The following is a 16,183-nucleotide window of genomic DNA, read 5'->3' as shown; positions in this document are numbered from 1 at the left end:
TACATGCTGAACCTTCTCCTCTGCCCTCCTAAAAATATTTTAAATAAAGAAAATATATTTAAAATGGCCTTTTTCTTTAAATAAAATAATTTCTAAATTTAAACACTGTGTGGACAAAGACATTCACTTATAATCCAGTATAATCAAATCTAAACTAAGAACAAATCACATTTAAACATTGTTATTTCTTTGCAATAATTATTGCATCCTAAAAAAAGAGCCCACGATGAGTTAATTTTACTTAAATAGAATATTGCTCAGCCTATAAATGAAGGTCAGCAGACACCAGTGTCTTGGAATAAAATAGCCCTTTGGCAAGAAAATGCACCACACCCCATTTAGTTTTTACAAAAATAAAATTCTTTCCAGTTTCACTAAATTGTAGCTGGTAGTTGGTTCTCCAACTAGGGAAAAGCTGTAGATGCAAAAGCCCTAAAAATGTTTATTTTCCATTACTTGCATAAGCAACTCTCATCTGTAGTTACTATTCTTTTAAGTTTCATCGAATCCATGTAGAAATTGCATGTAACTGTTGTAGCTGGTGGCTTCAATTTCCTGGCTTGTACGTTATGATTTTTACAGACCTTAAACTGAGTAGGAAAACACCAAGATTTCTGATCTGACAGTTGTTTTGATACCCTCAGTGACATCAAAGCAATAGATACAGTTTTCTTGTAGGGCTCAGAGAAATTCCTGGTATGGGAAGAGCTGAACTAGTAGGTAATAAGGAAATAAACCCTAAAGAAAACCTCCATTCTGAGTCCTTCATACTGCTTAAGTACCTTAAGAGAAATGGGGTAGTATTTGCATATAACCTATGTGCATTCTTATTTTTTTTTCTTTGCAGTGCTGAGGATTGAACGAAGGGTCTCTCACATCCTAAGCTTACCACCAAGCTACATTTCTAGTCCTCTCCCATGTGTATTAAATCATTTCTGGATTACTTACTACCTAGTAGAATATATGGAAGTTAAATGAATAGTTGTTATATTGCTTAGAGAACTAAGACAAGTTTTTTTCATGCTCAATACAGTTACAGTTTTTTTTCGAATGTCTTCCACCTGTTGTTTGTTGAAGCCATGCTGAGCATGCAGATATGGAGCACCAATTATATATATTTGAATAAGTGAATATGGAATGATCCTGAATTGTTTTTGTTGTTAAACATGAAGTTGAGTGCCAAAGTGTGGCTCGGTGGTAGAATTTCCACATAGCGTGCATGAGGCCTTAAATTTGTTCCCCAGCAGAAAGAAAGAAAGAAAGAAAGAAAGAAAGAAAGAAAGGAAGGAAGGAAGGAAGGAAGGAAGAAAGAAAGAAAGAAAGGAAGGAAGGAAGGAAAGAGAGAGAAGGTGGAAGGAGGGAGGGAAGGAGTGAGAGAAAGGAAAGAAAAAATTAAGAAAACCTACTATGTATGATCTTACATTTGATCCCTAGCAGGGAGAAAGAAGGGGAGAAAGAAAGGAAGAAAGAAAGAGAGAGGAAGGAAGGGAGAGAAAAGGAAAGAAAGAAGGAAAAGAACAGAGGGAGGGAAATGAAAGATCAAACTGATAAAACCCTACTGAGCAAACTAATAACTTATGTTGACTGATCATAAAGAGAATCATCAAATGGCTTTTTTGATCTTATTCAATTTTTAATTGTTTTATTTATTTATTAATATTTTATTATCATAAATTCACTATACAAAATGACATTTTCATACATTATCAAGTACTTTGTCCATGTTCTCCCCATTCCCCTCTCTTGTCTCCCCTCACCCCTCCTAATGGTTTACTTGCTTTTTCCAAATAGTCCCACTTCTACTTTCATGTCACATGTATGTAGCTCATATGTGTGTGTATGTGTGTGTAACCTAGAGAGTGCAAATGAGAGAAAACACAAAATATTTGATTTTTGTATCTGTATTATATAAGTTCACATAATCTCCAGTTACATCTGTTTTCCTGTAAATGATGTAACTTCATCCTTCTTTATGGCTGGATAAAATCCCATTGTGGACATTCTTCACAGATCTAGAAAAATGCTAAAACTCATATGAAAACACAGAAGACCATGGATAGCCAACGCAATCCAAAGCAGAAAGAACACTGGTGGAAAGCACCAAAACTACCTGATCTCAAATTATAATACTGAGCCATACTGACAAACACGACATGATACTGACAGAAAAAAGAACTTATAGACCAGTGAAACAGAACAGAGGGCCCAGAAATAAACACACACATAACTATGGCTGCATAACAGTAGATGAAAAGTGTTAAAAATATATTCTAGGAAGAAAAGCTTATTCATCAAGTGGTTCTGGCAAAATTGGATAATCACCTGCAGAAGATCTATATATTTCTCCCTATGCATAAAAATAAACTCAAAATAAATCAAAGACCTTAATTTGAAACCTGAAATGCTGAAACTGCTATAGGAAAAAATCAGGGAAACACATCAAGATATAGACATGGGCAACAGCTCTCTTTTTCAAATTTCACATTTCTTTGAGCCAGAATCTCACATAGCACAAGCTAGCCCTGAACTAATTATGTGCCTGAGGATGATCTTGAATTTCTGATCCTTTTGCCTCAACCTCCCAAGTTCTGGGATTACAGGCATGTACTGCCATGCTCATATTATACAATACAGTAGATCAAACCCAGGGCTTCATATATGCTAGGCAAGTACTCTACCAAAAACTATGTTTTTGGACTGGCCTTGAGCTCAAAATCCTCCTGTCAGAGTGTCAGAATTACAGGAGTGTATTACCATGCCTGATTGTAGCTATTTCAAATTATTGATTACGATAGAATGTTGGGGGTAGCACTTTTTGTTTTTTTGTTTGCTTTGCTTTGTTTTGTTTTTGGAAGCACTATATCACTGTGTAACCCATGGCTGGCCTGGAATTTACTATGCTGTCCAGGCTAGCCTGGAACTTGTAATTCTTCTGCCTTAGCCTCCTGAGTGCTGGTATTACAAGGACGTGCCATCATTCCCACCTATGGATGGCATTTTCATTGTAAGAACTGCTTAACTTTAGAATTAAAGATGAAATTGTAATATATTAATATTTTCACATTTTAGTACCTATTATTGATAAAATACATATATATGCCCATACCATCTTCTTTTTAATATTTTATTTATTGTTTTTATTTTAGGTGTATGAGTGTGTTGCCTGCATGTATGTATGTACGCCCATGTCATGCAATGCCCACTGAGTTCAGAATATGGCATTGTACCTCCTGGAGCTTGAGTCAAGGATAGGTTGTTAGCCTCCATGTGGGTGCTGGGAATTGAACCCTAGTCCTCTGAAAGAGTAGCTAGTGCTCTTAACCACTGAGCCATCTCTCCAGTCCCATTTTCAAACATTTCATTAATTCAGAAAGAAATCCTGTACAATTTACCCATAATCTTCCCAAGCTACTTACCCCCTAAACCTAGGCAACTACTAATATATTTTGTATCTCCGTAACTTTCCCTATTCTGGACTTTTATATGGGGTAAGGGATGTGCTGCTTGCTCTGGCTCACAGCCACGGATGATGCGCTGCTGCCACTGCCCCTGGTGCTGCCGTTGTCAGCAGCTGCCCTGTGCCCTGAGGCTGTTGCTGTTACTGCCACTCGGCCTTGTACCTCCCCAGGCTGTAGCCTCTGGGGGTCCAAACCGCTGTGACACCATATACCAAGGCTTTGCCAAATGTCTCATCAGTTTGGGGGATGGCATGGGCCTTGGAGGCGAGCTGGAAACTGCAGGTCCTGGAATGACTTCCATACCTGAGTCTCTCAGGTCCTGTCGGGTTGCCCCAAGGAGGCCGCTTCCGTGTGGAAGTCACTGCAGCAAGAAGCTTGCCATGCCCCTCACCCAGACAACTTGCATGCTCTGTGTGGTGCCCCTGTGAGTGTCCGGGAGCGGGGTGCTGGCCAAGGGACCAACCAGGACACATTGCGAGCGACAGCGCCTGCACTGACGCCAGCCTCTGCCCCTGTGCTGCTCGCTGCTGCTTTGACCATTGCCTGCATCCTGGGGCCTTTGGCCTAATCAGTCTGGTCAGCAGTGTGGTGATTCCCATCCCTGAACGCAGAGGGTGGTCATGGGGGTTCTGCAAAGTGAGCACGGATTTTATTAAAGGTATTTACATTTGAAAAAAAGATGGTCCTTTTTTTGCTTCTGACTTTTTTACTTACCATAGTCCATTCAAAGGTCCCTGACATTATAGTGTCAGTACTTGATTCTTGATCTTTTTTAGGATCGAGCTTGAGCATTATGTGGTTATGAGGATATGTCCACCATTTGGTGACTGGTGGTGATTTGAATTGTTTCTACATTATGGTTATTGTGAACAATGGGACACATCAGTATTGAAACTTTAACTACAGTGGCTGGAGAGATGGTTTAATGGTTAAGAATACTGGCTGCCCTTGCAGAGGACCTGGATTCAGTTGCCACCTCCCACATGGTGCCAGACAACTTTCTGTAACTCCAGGGGCTCTAATGCCCTCTTCGGGCCTCCTCTGTCATGAGGCACACGCATGATGTACACACATATAGTCAGGTAAGCATTTTTTTAAAAAAGTTTAACCATGCCGGGAGTGGTCTCGCCTGCCTGTAGTCCCAGCACTTGGGAGGCAGAAGCAGGCGGATCTCTGTGCGTTCAAGGCCAGCCTGGTCTACTTAGTGAGTTCCAGGACAGCTGGGGCTACAGGGAGACCCTGCTTCAAAAAGACCAAAAAATAAAAATAAAAATGAAAATAAATTTTAAAAAATGTTTAACCACAGGCAAGCTAATGAGCTGAAGATGGTATTGACAAGATTAAGTCTACACTTATTTCTTCCCTGCTGTCAATGGGAATCCTTACTTTAACTGACTTTGAACACTACTGAATTTTGTACCATTTGTTATTGTTTTCCTACCTACTTATCAATAGCTTGCTTCCTTAACTACTTTACATCAATAACGTAAAGTATTGAAAATTTGTTTTGTTTTTTTCTGTGTTGGGACTCACACCCAGGTCCTTAGCATACTATACCCCTGTTTTTAAAAAAATGTTTATTATTTTTATTTTATGTGTATGAGTGTGTTGCCTGCATGTGTGTGAGTGCACCTGTGTCGTGCAATGCCACAGCAGTCAGAAGAGGGCTTCAGATTCACCAGGAACTGGAGTTAAGGACGGTTTGTAGCCGCCATGTGGGTGCTGGGAATCGAACCCGGGTCCTCTGCAAGAATAGTCAGTGCTCTTAACTGCTGAGCCATCTCTCCAACCCCTATAAAGAAATTTGTATTGAATTTTTGTGTATTTCTTATAGAACATCTTAATCATCTTTATACCCACTCTCCCATTGGCTCCCTCCCATAGCCCTACCCACTGGAATTCATACATTCTATCATTTGTATTAAGGTCTATCATGTCAAGATAGTGTCCCCAGATGTTCCTGAGCGCATGTTCATCCACTGAGGTATTTAGTAATTTTTAAATTTTAAGACAAGGTCTCCCCAGACTATTCAGGTTAGTTGTGAACTCTCTCTCTCTAACTCAGACACGCCTTGGGATTACAGGCATGTACATTTAAAACTTACTGTCTAATAGATGTTTATAACATTTTGTTAAACTTTGTTGTTGCTTTGTTTGTAATAGAACCTCTTGCTATGTAGCCCAGGCTGGCCTCAACCTCTCAATCTTTCTGCATCATCCTCCATAGTAGCTGGGAATAAGGTATCCACCATGATATCCAGCCACACTTTTGTTTAATTACAGTTTTGAACTCTGAAGAGCAAATATGAGCAATATTAAGGCATGCAGAAGTAAACAGCAAATACTTGGAAACACAATGGTTCTAGTTCACCTAAGGAATCACTGAATGCATTTAATATATTTATTTTTCAAATACATTCTCATAGAACAAAATTCAAATGCTGCAATGAGCCATAATATAAGATAATCCTTTTAGCACATTTTCAGAAGCTTGTGTTTCATAGTTAGGAAGTATGGTGTCATCCTTGAGGGACTCTTCAGACTTTTGGGGGGTGTGAATATGAGGATGGGGGATTACCAGTTTCAGGTCAAAGCTTGTCTTTAAGCACTGTTATCCTCAGATCCAGCAACATAGCACTAAGTTAAAAACAGCCAATGAACTAGATGTGGTGGTGCACACCTGAATTCCCAGTGTCAGTCTGGGCTATATAAGGAGTACCAAGCCATCCTGGGCTGTAGCGTGAGATCCTGTATTAAGACACCCCAAAAAATTAAGGAAAGGAAATAGCTTCAAGAACTACACTTTGCCTTCTGGATTCACTCAAAAGGAACCTTTCTGGGTCTAGGCTTTATAATCTCGTGGACAGTTAGAACCTTGGAGACCCTTGAGGAGAAGAGAGGTTTCCCTGAGAGAGGAGGGGTGGAAGTCAGTATCATTTCCTATATAATTACTTAGTTCTTTGAACATGTCTTTGTTAATTGTCTAAAATATACCAGGCACACTAGGACAAATTAATCAGTGTGTCACCATTTGAGCTCAGAGTCAAATCTATGCACTGATTTTACAGGTGAAACAACCAAGGTCTGATGTCAATTAGACCTAGCAAACAGATATTGACGTCATTGATCGCGGAGCACATCTTTATCCCAGGACACCCAGATTTTAGTAGTAGACCTGTCCATCATTATTCTCCCTGTGCATTTAAATATCACATCAAGGGTCCAGCATTGTTTAATAGAAGTGCATCTTTCTTCCCTGAAACTGTTTATACTAACTGCTATTTTCTTTCAGATATTAGCAAAATGGTATATGGTATACCATGTTTCTAAATTGCCATGGACTCACTGGAACTCAGCCATCTATAACCAAAGCATCTTGGGTCAGGCAACTCTTCAATAGCTACTGGAAATACATTTGTGATAGTTATGCAGCAAGCAGTAAGTTCTTCAGTTCATAGTTCCAGTGTGCTAACAAGAGTAACTCTGAATACTGGTCTTAAAGTATTTCCTATATGGTTAATTCATCAAAAAGATTTTTTAGCCAGGTGTGGTAGCACACGTTTAGTCCCAGCCCTTGGGAGAAAGAGGCAGGCAAATCTCTGTGGGACTGAGTTCAGCCTTGTCTACATATCGAGTTCCAGGCCTGTTGGGGCTACAGGAAGACCCTGTCTCAATAAGATCCCCCCAAAAGATTTTTTAATTCCAATATTTTTCAAATACATAGTAAGATTTTATCACTTTATCACTCTCGATTTCTACTAAATAAGATTTTGTTGCTCTAAGTAGTCAGACTTCCCACTTGCTACTGCTTCCTTCCTCCCTCCCTCCCCTCCTTGTTTCCCTCTCCTTTCTCCTCCTCCTCTTCCTCCTCCTCTTCCTCCTCCACCTCCTTCTTCATCATGTATCCCAAACTGACGTGAAACTGTATAGTGAAATGTGACCTGAAATTTGTGATCCTCCTGCCTCCACTTCTGAGATTACAGCCATGCAAACCACACATTGTTTATAAGGTGCTTGGGACTGAGCCCAAAGCTTCGTTTGAATTTTGGACAAGTAGTCTACCGGCTAAGCTAAATGCTCAACCCCTCACTCTGAACTCTTGGACATCTGCCTCAAACTGACAAGTGCTAGGATTACAAGCATGTGCCACCATGCACAGCCTCCATATTACTCTTGACCAAAAAAGAAAGTTCATTCAGATATTCATTCAGTTATACAAATAATTATTATCTATCTTATATAATCGGGTAACATTTGGGCATCAGAGATTACAGCTGTGAGTGAAATTCCCAAAAGGCACAATCCTTATGAAACTTAACACTCTACTAGGGGGCATAGAAAACTGTGTTGATATAGTATATTCAACTTTTGTTGTTATGTTAAAGAAAGTGTTTAAAGGAAGAAAACTTTATCATCTTGACTCATGGTTCCACAGGTTTCAGTTCAAGGTCAGCTGGCTCCATTGCTCTGGAACAGAGAGGAGGAAGAATAACATGGTAGTGGAATCTCATTGAGTGAGGCTCCTCACATCATGGCAGCCAGGAAACAGAGAGAGATGGGCAAGCAGACAGACAGATACAGACAATAAGACAGAAATTATTTGTACCCCTGCCCCAAGGACTCTGCCCCAGTGACATGTTTCCTTCCATGAGGCTTGACCTTTAAATGTTTCCATTACCTCTGATAATGCCATCTGATTTTTTATCCAGTGATACAGTCAGAGCATCTATGATCCAATCACTTCTCAGTGTTTGGATCAACCAGCTAGAGACCAAGTCTTCAACATATGAGCTTTTTGTGGAACTTTTCTTCTGCATGTATATGTGTGTGTGAGTGTGTGTGTGTGTGTGTGTGTGTGTGTGTGTACTTGTTAATGTGGGTGTATGTGTGCGTGTGGGTAAGCAAGCATGTGTGTGGGGAGTCCAAAAATCAATATTGGGTGTCTTTTCTTGATTACTCTTCACATGTATTTTTTGAGACAAAGTCTGTCACTGAACCTGAAGTTCACTGATTCCACAAGGTTGGCTGGCCAGTGAGATTCAGGGATCCACCTGTCTCTGACCCTACCATCATCACATCACTAGAATTACAAGCGAGCACTCCTGATTTTCCTGTGTGTTCTAGGGATCCATTTGGGTTTTCATGCTGGCATGGCAAACACTGTGTTAAATGAGCTGTTGCCCAAGGCCCTTGAGAGACATTTTGCACCCAAACACTAACATATAATGTATTAGATACTATTATGTTGTGGAGAAAATTAAAACTGGATTAAAGGTATAGGGAGTGGGAAGAAGGAAATTACCATTCTGAATTGTGTAATCGCAGAAGTTTTCCCCGAGAGAGATTTCAGACCAAGAATAAAGAAGATCAAGGAATGACCCATGGGAATATTTAGACAGAAAAGCTTTAGGGGTTTATCCATCATTATTTCTACTAAACTTCATTTCACTGGAGCAAGTAAAATTTATTACTATTAGTATCATAACAATTATAAGACATTGATCAAGTTTACCTTTGAAATAATTCTTATGTCATCTCCTTTTTGTTTGGGTATATATAAACAATCTTTAATACGGGGCTGGACAGATGGCTCACCACTGGCTGCTCTTGTAAAGGACCTAGATTCACTTCCTAGCACCAAAGTGGCAACTAACAACTGTCTATAATTTCAGTTCCAAGGGATCTGACGCCCTGTCATGACTTCTGCAGACACTGAATGACATGGGTACACATATTCATTCAGGCAAAACACTCATACATATAAAATAACAATAAAATAAATTTTTAAAAATTGTATAGTTTAAATACTCCCCTATTGTCAAAAATTGGGGTTTTTTTAAATTTCACTATTATTGACTATCTGTACTAAGAATTTTTTATTTTGTTTTGGTTTTGTTTTTTGAGACAGGATCTCCCTATGTAGCTGGCTCTCTTGGAATTCACTATGTAGACTGGGTTGACCTTGAATTCACAGAGGCCCGCCTCCCTCTGCTTTCTGAGTGCTAGGATTAAAGGCTTGTGCCAACATATCCAAACCCCGAGTATGTTTAATCAATATTTGTGTTAATGATGCTTTTGAAAGGTTATGGGAACAATGTTTAAATGAGATGTTCATTGAATTGATGCACGCAGATTTTCTTCCTTTATGTATTTAATTCTGAATTTGATTTTTTTATTCAGCTATTATTTTTGAGATAATTGTAGGTTCACACATAGCTATAACAAAAGTAAAGGCACAGAGCGATCCTATGTACCCTTACCCAGATTCCCCTAAGGGCAACTGCTTGCTAAAACAGTACAGTATTAGAACCAGGATATTGGCATTGATAAAGTTGAACTGCAGAACATTTTATCACCTCTAGAATCTCCTTTGTTGCCCATTTATAACAACACAAACTTCCTCCTTCCACACTTATTCCTGACACCTGGAAACTGTTAATCTGTTCTCTATTTCTATAGTTTGGTCATTTCCATATATGATACAATGGAGCATTTGAGAGTTGGCTCTTTCTCCCCACCACCCCCGCCCCCGCACTACTTAATATAGTTAGTACCTTACTTTAATCCAGTCTAGACTTGAACGGTGATTCTCCAGCTTCAGCTCTTGCCAAGACATGGGCCACTAAGCCTGGCTGGTGATTGGATTTTTTCACTGAGTGTGTTTCTCTAGCCATTCATCCAGATTTTTGTTTATATAAATACTTTGTTCATTTTCAACACTAAATAGCATTCAATAGTGTATCACTGTTATTAAATCATCCATTAGCAGATCTCTGGGCCATTTCCAATTGTGTTTTTGTATGACTATTTTTTTTAATGTAAATATCACCACTCCCTGGGTTCTGGTGCATGCCTTGGTTGCACAAATGCTCTTACCTGGAAGATGCATCTATTACTGTTTTTGTCCATCTGTCTATGCAGCTTTGCATATGTGCATGTGCCTGTGAGGGCACGGCCATGGCACATATATATGAGTAAGAGGATAACTTGTGGGAGTAGGTTCTCCCCTTCCACCATGTGAGTCCCAGAGACTGAACTCAAGTTGTCAACTTGGCAGCAAATGTCTATACCCACTGAGCCATCTTGCTGACACTCCAGTTGTGTTTTGTGCTAAAAATTGAACTCGTGACTTCAACAATGCACATGCTCTACAACTGACCTACATTCCCAGCCATTTTTTAGTTACCACAAATAAAAATGTTGTACATACTTATGTATAGGTATTTGTGCAAATGTACGTTTTAATTTGAAGGAATTGTTGCAGTTTGAGTATGAAACTTCTCCCACACATTGATTTGTTGAAAGTTGGGTAGTCCCACTTTGGGAGGTTCTGGAAACTTAAAGAGGTAGGACCTACTGGGGAAAATGGGTCATTCAACGTGTGTCCATGGGGACTGTATCTTGTCCCCTGGTCCTCTCTGTCTCTCTGCTTCCTGATCAACATGACATGAGTTGCTTCTACCACATGACACATGTTCTCACCGTGGGCTAAAAATCAACAGAGGCAGGATTGAACTGAAAAACTTCTGTAATTTGGAACCAAAATAAATATTTCTTCCCTTCAGTTGTTTACTGCAGGTATTTTGTCACAGTAGCAAAATGTCTAACATTGGGATAAATGTCTAAAGAATACAATTGCTGAGTTATATGGGAGTTACATGTAAGTTTTTAAAAGGAATAGCCAAAATATTTTCTCAGAGCAACTATATCATTTCTACTTTTATCAACGATGCATGACTAGTCCAATTTTTCCATATCCTTGCCAGTATTTGATATCATTGTTTATACCTTCTAACAAATGTGTAGTGAAAAAGTCCCATCTTTATCTAATGGCTAGTGATTTTGAACATCTTTTCATGTGCACTTTATATATATATATATAATCACTTTGTGAAATGTTTGTTCGTGCATTTTGCCTCTTCATTGGACTATTTGGTTTTTTATTTTTTTTAATTTTTAAAAAATTTTTATTTATTTTTATTTTATGTGTATGCATGTATTGCCTGCATGTAGGTAAGTGCACCCGCATCATGCAATGCTCATGGAGGTCAGAAGAGGCTGTTGGATCCCCTGGGACTGGGGTTATGGACAGTTGTTAGCTGCCATGTCGGTGCTGGGATTTGAACCCAGGTCTTCTACAAGAACAACCAATGTTCTTAACTGCTAAGCCATCTCTCCAGACCCTTAAAATTTATTTTTATTTTACATATATGAGTGTTTTTCCTGCACGTATATACGTGCACTATATGTGTGCAGTGCCATGGAGGCCAGAAGAGGGCATCAGATGGACAGTTATGGACAGTTATGGACAGTTGTGCGCTACCATGTGGGTGCTGGGAACCGAAGCTGGGTCCTCTGCAAGAGCAGCAGCAAATTCTCTTAACTGCTGAGCCATCTCTCCAGTCCTGGGTTATTTGCTTTAATGTTGAATTTTTGGGGGTCTTTATATATTCTAGATACCAGTTCTTTTTCAGATACATGATATGAAAATATTTTAGATTTATCTAGGGTAAACATCATCTTTTACAGAATACAAGAACAATTTTTTTTGCAAGCAGATTCCCCATGTGTTGCCCAGAGTAACCTGGAATTCTAGATTCACCTGCCTCTAACTCCCAGTGGCTTAGACTATAAGAATGAGCTGGAACATCTACCACACAGATCAAAAGTATATTTTAATGACGTCCATTTACCAATATTTCCTCTTTTGGTCTCATTTACAGGAACTCTTCACCAAACCTGCTTCCTGAAGAATTTTTTCACCCAAAAGTTTCATAAGATTAAATTTTATATTTAGTTCCATGATCCATTTTGAGGGTACTTTTCGTTTTTGGTTTGGTTTTGTTTTTTCCTTGAGAAAGGGTCTTGCAATATAGCTTGGGCTGTTCTAGAAGTTTCTATGAATAGCCCCTAAGCTGGCTGTGAGTTCATGGCCATACTCCTGCTTCAGCCACCTGGGATACAGACATCTGTCACCACACTCAGCCACTATGAGCAAATTTTGTGTAAGGTTTAGGTAGGGGTTAGTTTTTGTTTGAAACAGAATTTCATATGTCTAATGCTGGCTTCTAAATCACTTTGTAGCTGATACTGGCCTTGAATTCTTGAATTTGTTGGTGATCCTTTTGCCTCTACCTCCAAAGTGCTGGTATTACAGGCTTGTGCCACTGCACCTGGCTCTTTTTTACTGCATTAGCCTATGGGTATCCAGCTATATTGGCACCATTCATACAATGGCAGCTATTTTGCACTCTTGTAAAAATTCATCTGTACACAGGACAGGAATCTAGCACAATGGTAGACTATGCACACAGTATGCACAAGATGCTGCGTTTAGTTCAAAGCGTGCACACACACAAAATAATTGGATACATAATTGTACAGATCTGTTTCTAACTTCTCTGTTCTGTTTTAAAGTTCCTTCTATCTGGCACTCTGCCAGCTTCACATAGTCTTGAGTGTTACTTCATGGTGTTACTTTAACATTAGGGAAAGAAAGGAAGTCCACCCACGTTGTCAATATGTTTTAGGTATTATTAGGCTTTTGCCTTTCTACATCAGTTTTTAGAAAAACGTTTGCCTGTAACTACAAAGAATTGCTCTAGGATTTCAGGAAGAATTATATTAATGAATTAAAATTTTGAGACTCTATGTAAAGGATAGTAAATTTTCAAATGGTAACTCCATTAAGAAATACAATTTAGTTCCTTCTTTAGTCTAATGTTGTATCTTCTTTTCTAAATGGATACCGTTTTTTAAAGACATAGTATCATGTAGCCTTGGCTAGCTTCAAACTCTCCTTGTAGAGAGGAATGACCTTGAACTTGTGATCCTCCTGCTTTTACTTCTGGATTGCTGAAAGTACAGATGTGCCCATTCAACTCTGTTATATATAATGTTGGAGATTGAACTGAGGCTCTCATGCATGCAAAGCAAGCACTTTTTCAGCTGAGCTACAATTATTTTTTAAATTTCTAAAAAATTAAGCTGGGTATGGTGATGCATACCTTTAATCTCAGCACTACAGAGTTAGAGGCAAGAAAATCTCTGTCAGTTTAAAGCCAGGTTGGTCTATATAGAGATTTCTAGGCCAGCCAAGGCCACATAGTGAGACCTTGTCTCAAAAACAAAATGAAAACTTAAATTCACTTCCTTAACTGATCCAAAAAATCATAAAAAATACATATTTATGAAGTGATATACGACTTGACACATGTATACATTGTACAATATCAAGACATACATAGCTATCTCCTCAATCCTTAGTCTTTTTTTCTCACTATGTGCCCTTGCTGGCCTCAAACTCATAAGATCCTCTTCCCTCTGCCTTTCTGGTGCTGAGATTACAGGCATTTGACACCCAGCTGTCATTTGTTCATTGCTTTTATAAATTTTTTAATTTAATTATTTTTCCAGTTAATTATTTATTTAATAACCACATACTTAGAAGAAGCATTTCATTACAATAGCACTGACATATTCAACAACAATTTTCTGAGTTAAGATGCATCTTTTTCAAAATTGGCTATGAATTTTTAGGTTTACAGATGAATTGTTACAGTTATACAATATTGTACTCAGTATAAACCCTATAAGACATGAAATTAAATGAGGTTTTAACCTTTACAAAAGATCTCCATTTCATTATTAAAATACACAGTTTCGTACATTTTCATTTCATTTCACACAAATTCATTTTCAATGCAATTAACATTAAGATGTCTGCACATGCGTTTCTAATCTCTATATATCTGATTATTACTAGTCACAGTCGGTTACTTTCTGAGCTCCTTGGCATCTGAGCATGGATATAAAGTCATAAGGTAGATTTCAATGATAATGTTTTTCACAACTACTAGTTATTATTATTTTAATCATTTTTTAAAATAGAATTTGTTTTTATATACCCACTTCCCAGTTGGCACCCTCCCGTAGCCTCCCTCCCCTCACTAGATCCCTTAAGCTTTGATATCCCTGCTGCTGTCTGCTGTGTGGTTGGCACCCCCAGCCATTCCCCAATATTTGTCCTTTGGGTGAATCTAGTCGGCCTATCTAGAGGTCTTTGTGTATCTGATTATTACTAGTCATAATCAGTTGCACTTGGATCCTTGGCACCTGTGTATGTCTATAAAGTCATTGGGTAGATCTCAATGGTAATGTTTATCACCTCTACTAATTAGCATGACATAAATTTCCATGCTTCCTCCTCAAATATAATACATTTTTAAAAATTTGTTGATTTTTTTTTGTGTGTGTGTATATCACACAGAACAACCCAAACCATCTTATTCGACTATACACGCACTTCCCAGTTGGTACCCACCCATAGCCTCCGTCTCTCCACTAGAGCCCTTATATTCTGATATCCCTGCCCTGCTACTGTCTGCTGTGTTGTCTGCACCCCAGCCAATCCCTACTACTTGCCCTTCTGGTGAATCTAGTCAGCCTATCGAGAGGTCTTTGTTTTAAGAGGGTCAGCTGTTCATCTTCTAGCAGCAATCAGTTGTCAATACTCCTTTAGATAAGACTAGGGTCTGCTGATCATTTTCACAGTTCTATGCTGGGTTACTATTTGAGAGTCCCTTTGTTCACCCTGGCCAACAACTCAAAAAAAGGTATCTCCTATCTGGCATTGTTGCTTGTTATGTAGCTTTTAGCTATGCATATGGACTCTTAAGAAATTATATTGACCCCTTTGATCTTTGGTTATACTTTCCTTTTGGATGTTTAAGGCCATAGAGTTGGCCCTGATAAACCAATTTATTTTTACTCTTAAGGTTGTTTGAGGACCTGTTCCTCAGGGGTCACATGGGTTTGGGAGGAGCCCCTGGCTCCTTTCTTTTATCACTTCTACCTTATGTGAAGATAAGTCAAAAGTCCTGCTTGACCATGGTTGGCTTCACTTGGAAGCATGGAGGAAGTGAATCCTCTGTGTCGACCCTCCTCTTTGTAGACTGGACACTGGTTCAAATCCATCTGGTGGGGTCTCCTCGGCCTCCTTGATCAAGAGGGCAGGTGACCCACCACAATTACAGGACATTTTGAGAGATGCTCATAGTGTCCTGGAACCTGTCGACCTAGGAGGGAAAGGAGCAAAAACTGTCCTTTATGTCCTTCTGACCAAATTACTATAGGCCTCAAAGTATGTCTCTTAAACATCCAAGAAAGTTAGTTCCACTAGTCTGGTACTTTTAATTAGTGTGTCCATGTAGATAAATCTTGGGCAAAGACCAATTGTTCTCAGATAAAGCTTGCCTAGACATATATTTCTTGATCTGCTATGTATAATTTGTCAGTAGGTTGTAGGAGTAATATGGTTCCCTCTGGTTTTCAAAACTAGCTAGGCATTATTTATCTCTTGCATTGTCTCACCCCTCCACCATAGTTGTCCCGCTTAAGGTTCCCCCATTTCCCCCCTTTCTCCCTTACTAATATGCTTATCTTAAGGTCCTACCTCCCTTGAGCTCCTTCTTTCCCTTTATCCCCTAGGTTCCTTGTATACCCTTCCCTCCCTCCTCCCTTAAACTACCCCACTTTTTATCCATATCTCCTTTATTAAGGCCTGTTACCTACTATGCTTCTCCTTTCAGGTTATTTCTTTTCCTTTACCTCCCTGTTTCCTTACCCTTGTCCTAGTTCCTGCAGTTATGTCTGTTTGCATAATTATTTATCAGAGTCTGATCCTAGGATCCACATATGAGGGAGAACATATGCCGATTTTTTTT

General features: G+C 39.1%; 1 protein-coding gene and 1 pseudogene across 1 annotated transcript in view; both read left to right on the top strand.

The window, feature by feature from the left end:
* The window catches only part of Pls3 (plastin 3), a gene marked incomplete in the record, with an annotated part of 117,716 nt that overhangs the window by 15,600 nt on the left and 85,933 nt on the right, over window positions 1-16,183 (top strand).
* Window positions 3,527-4,093, top strand: LOC103740873 (annotated as a pseudogene).

This window comes from Nannospalax galili, unplaced genomic scaffold (genome assembly GCF_000622305.1).
Source record: "Nannospalax galili isolate Female #2095 unplaced genomic scaffold, S.galili_v1.0 scaffold641, whole genome shotgun sequence".
Taxonomy (NCBI): Eukaryota; Metazoa; Chordata; class Mammalia; order Rodentia; family Spalacidae; genus Nannospalax; species Nannospalax galili.
This window is presented reverse-complemented; position numbering and strand designations above follow the sequence as displayed.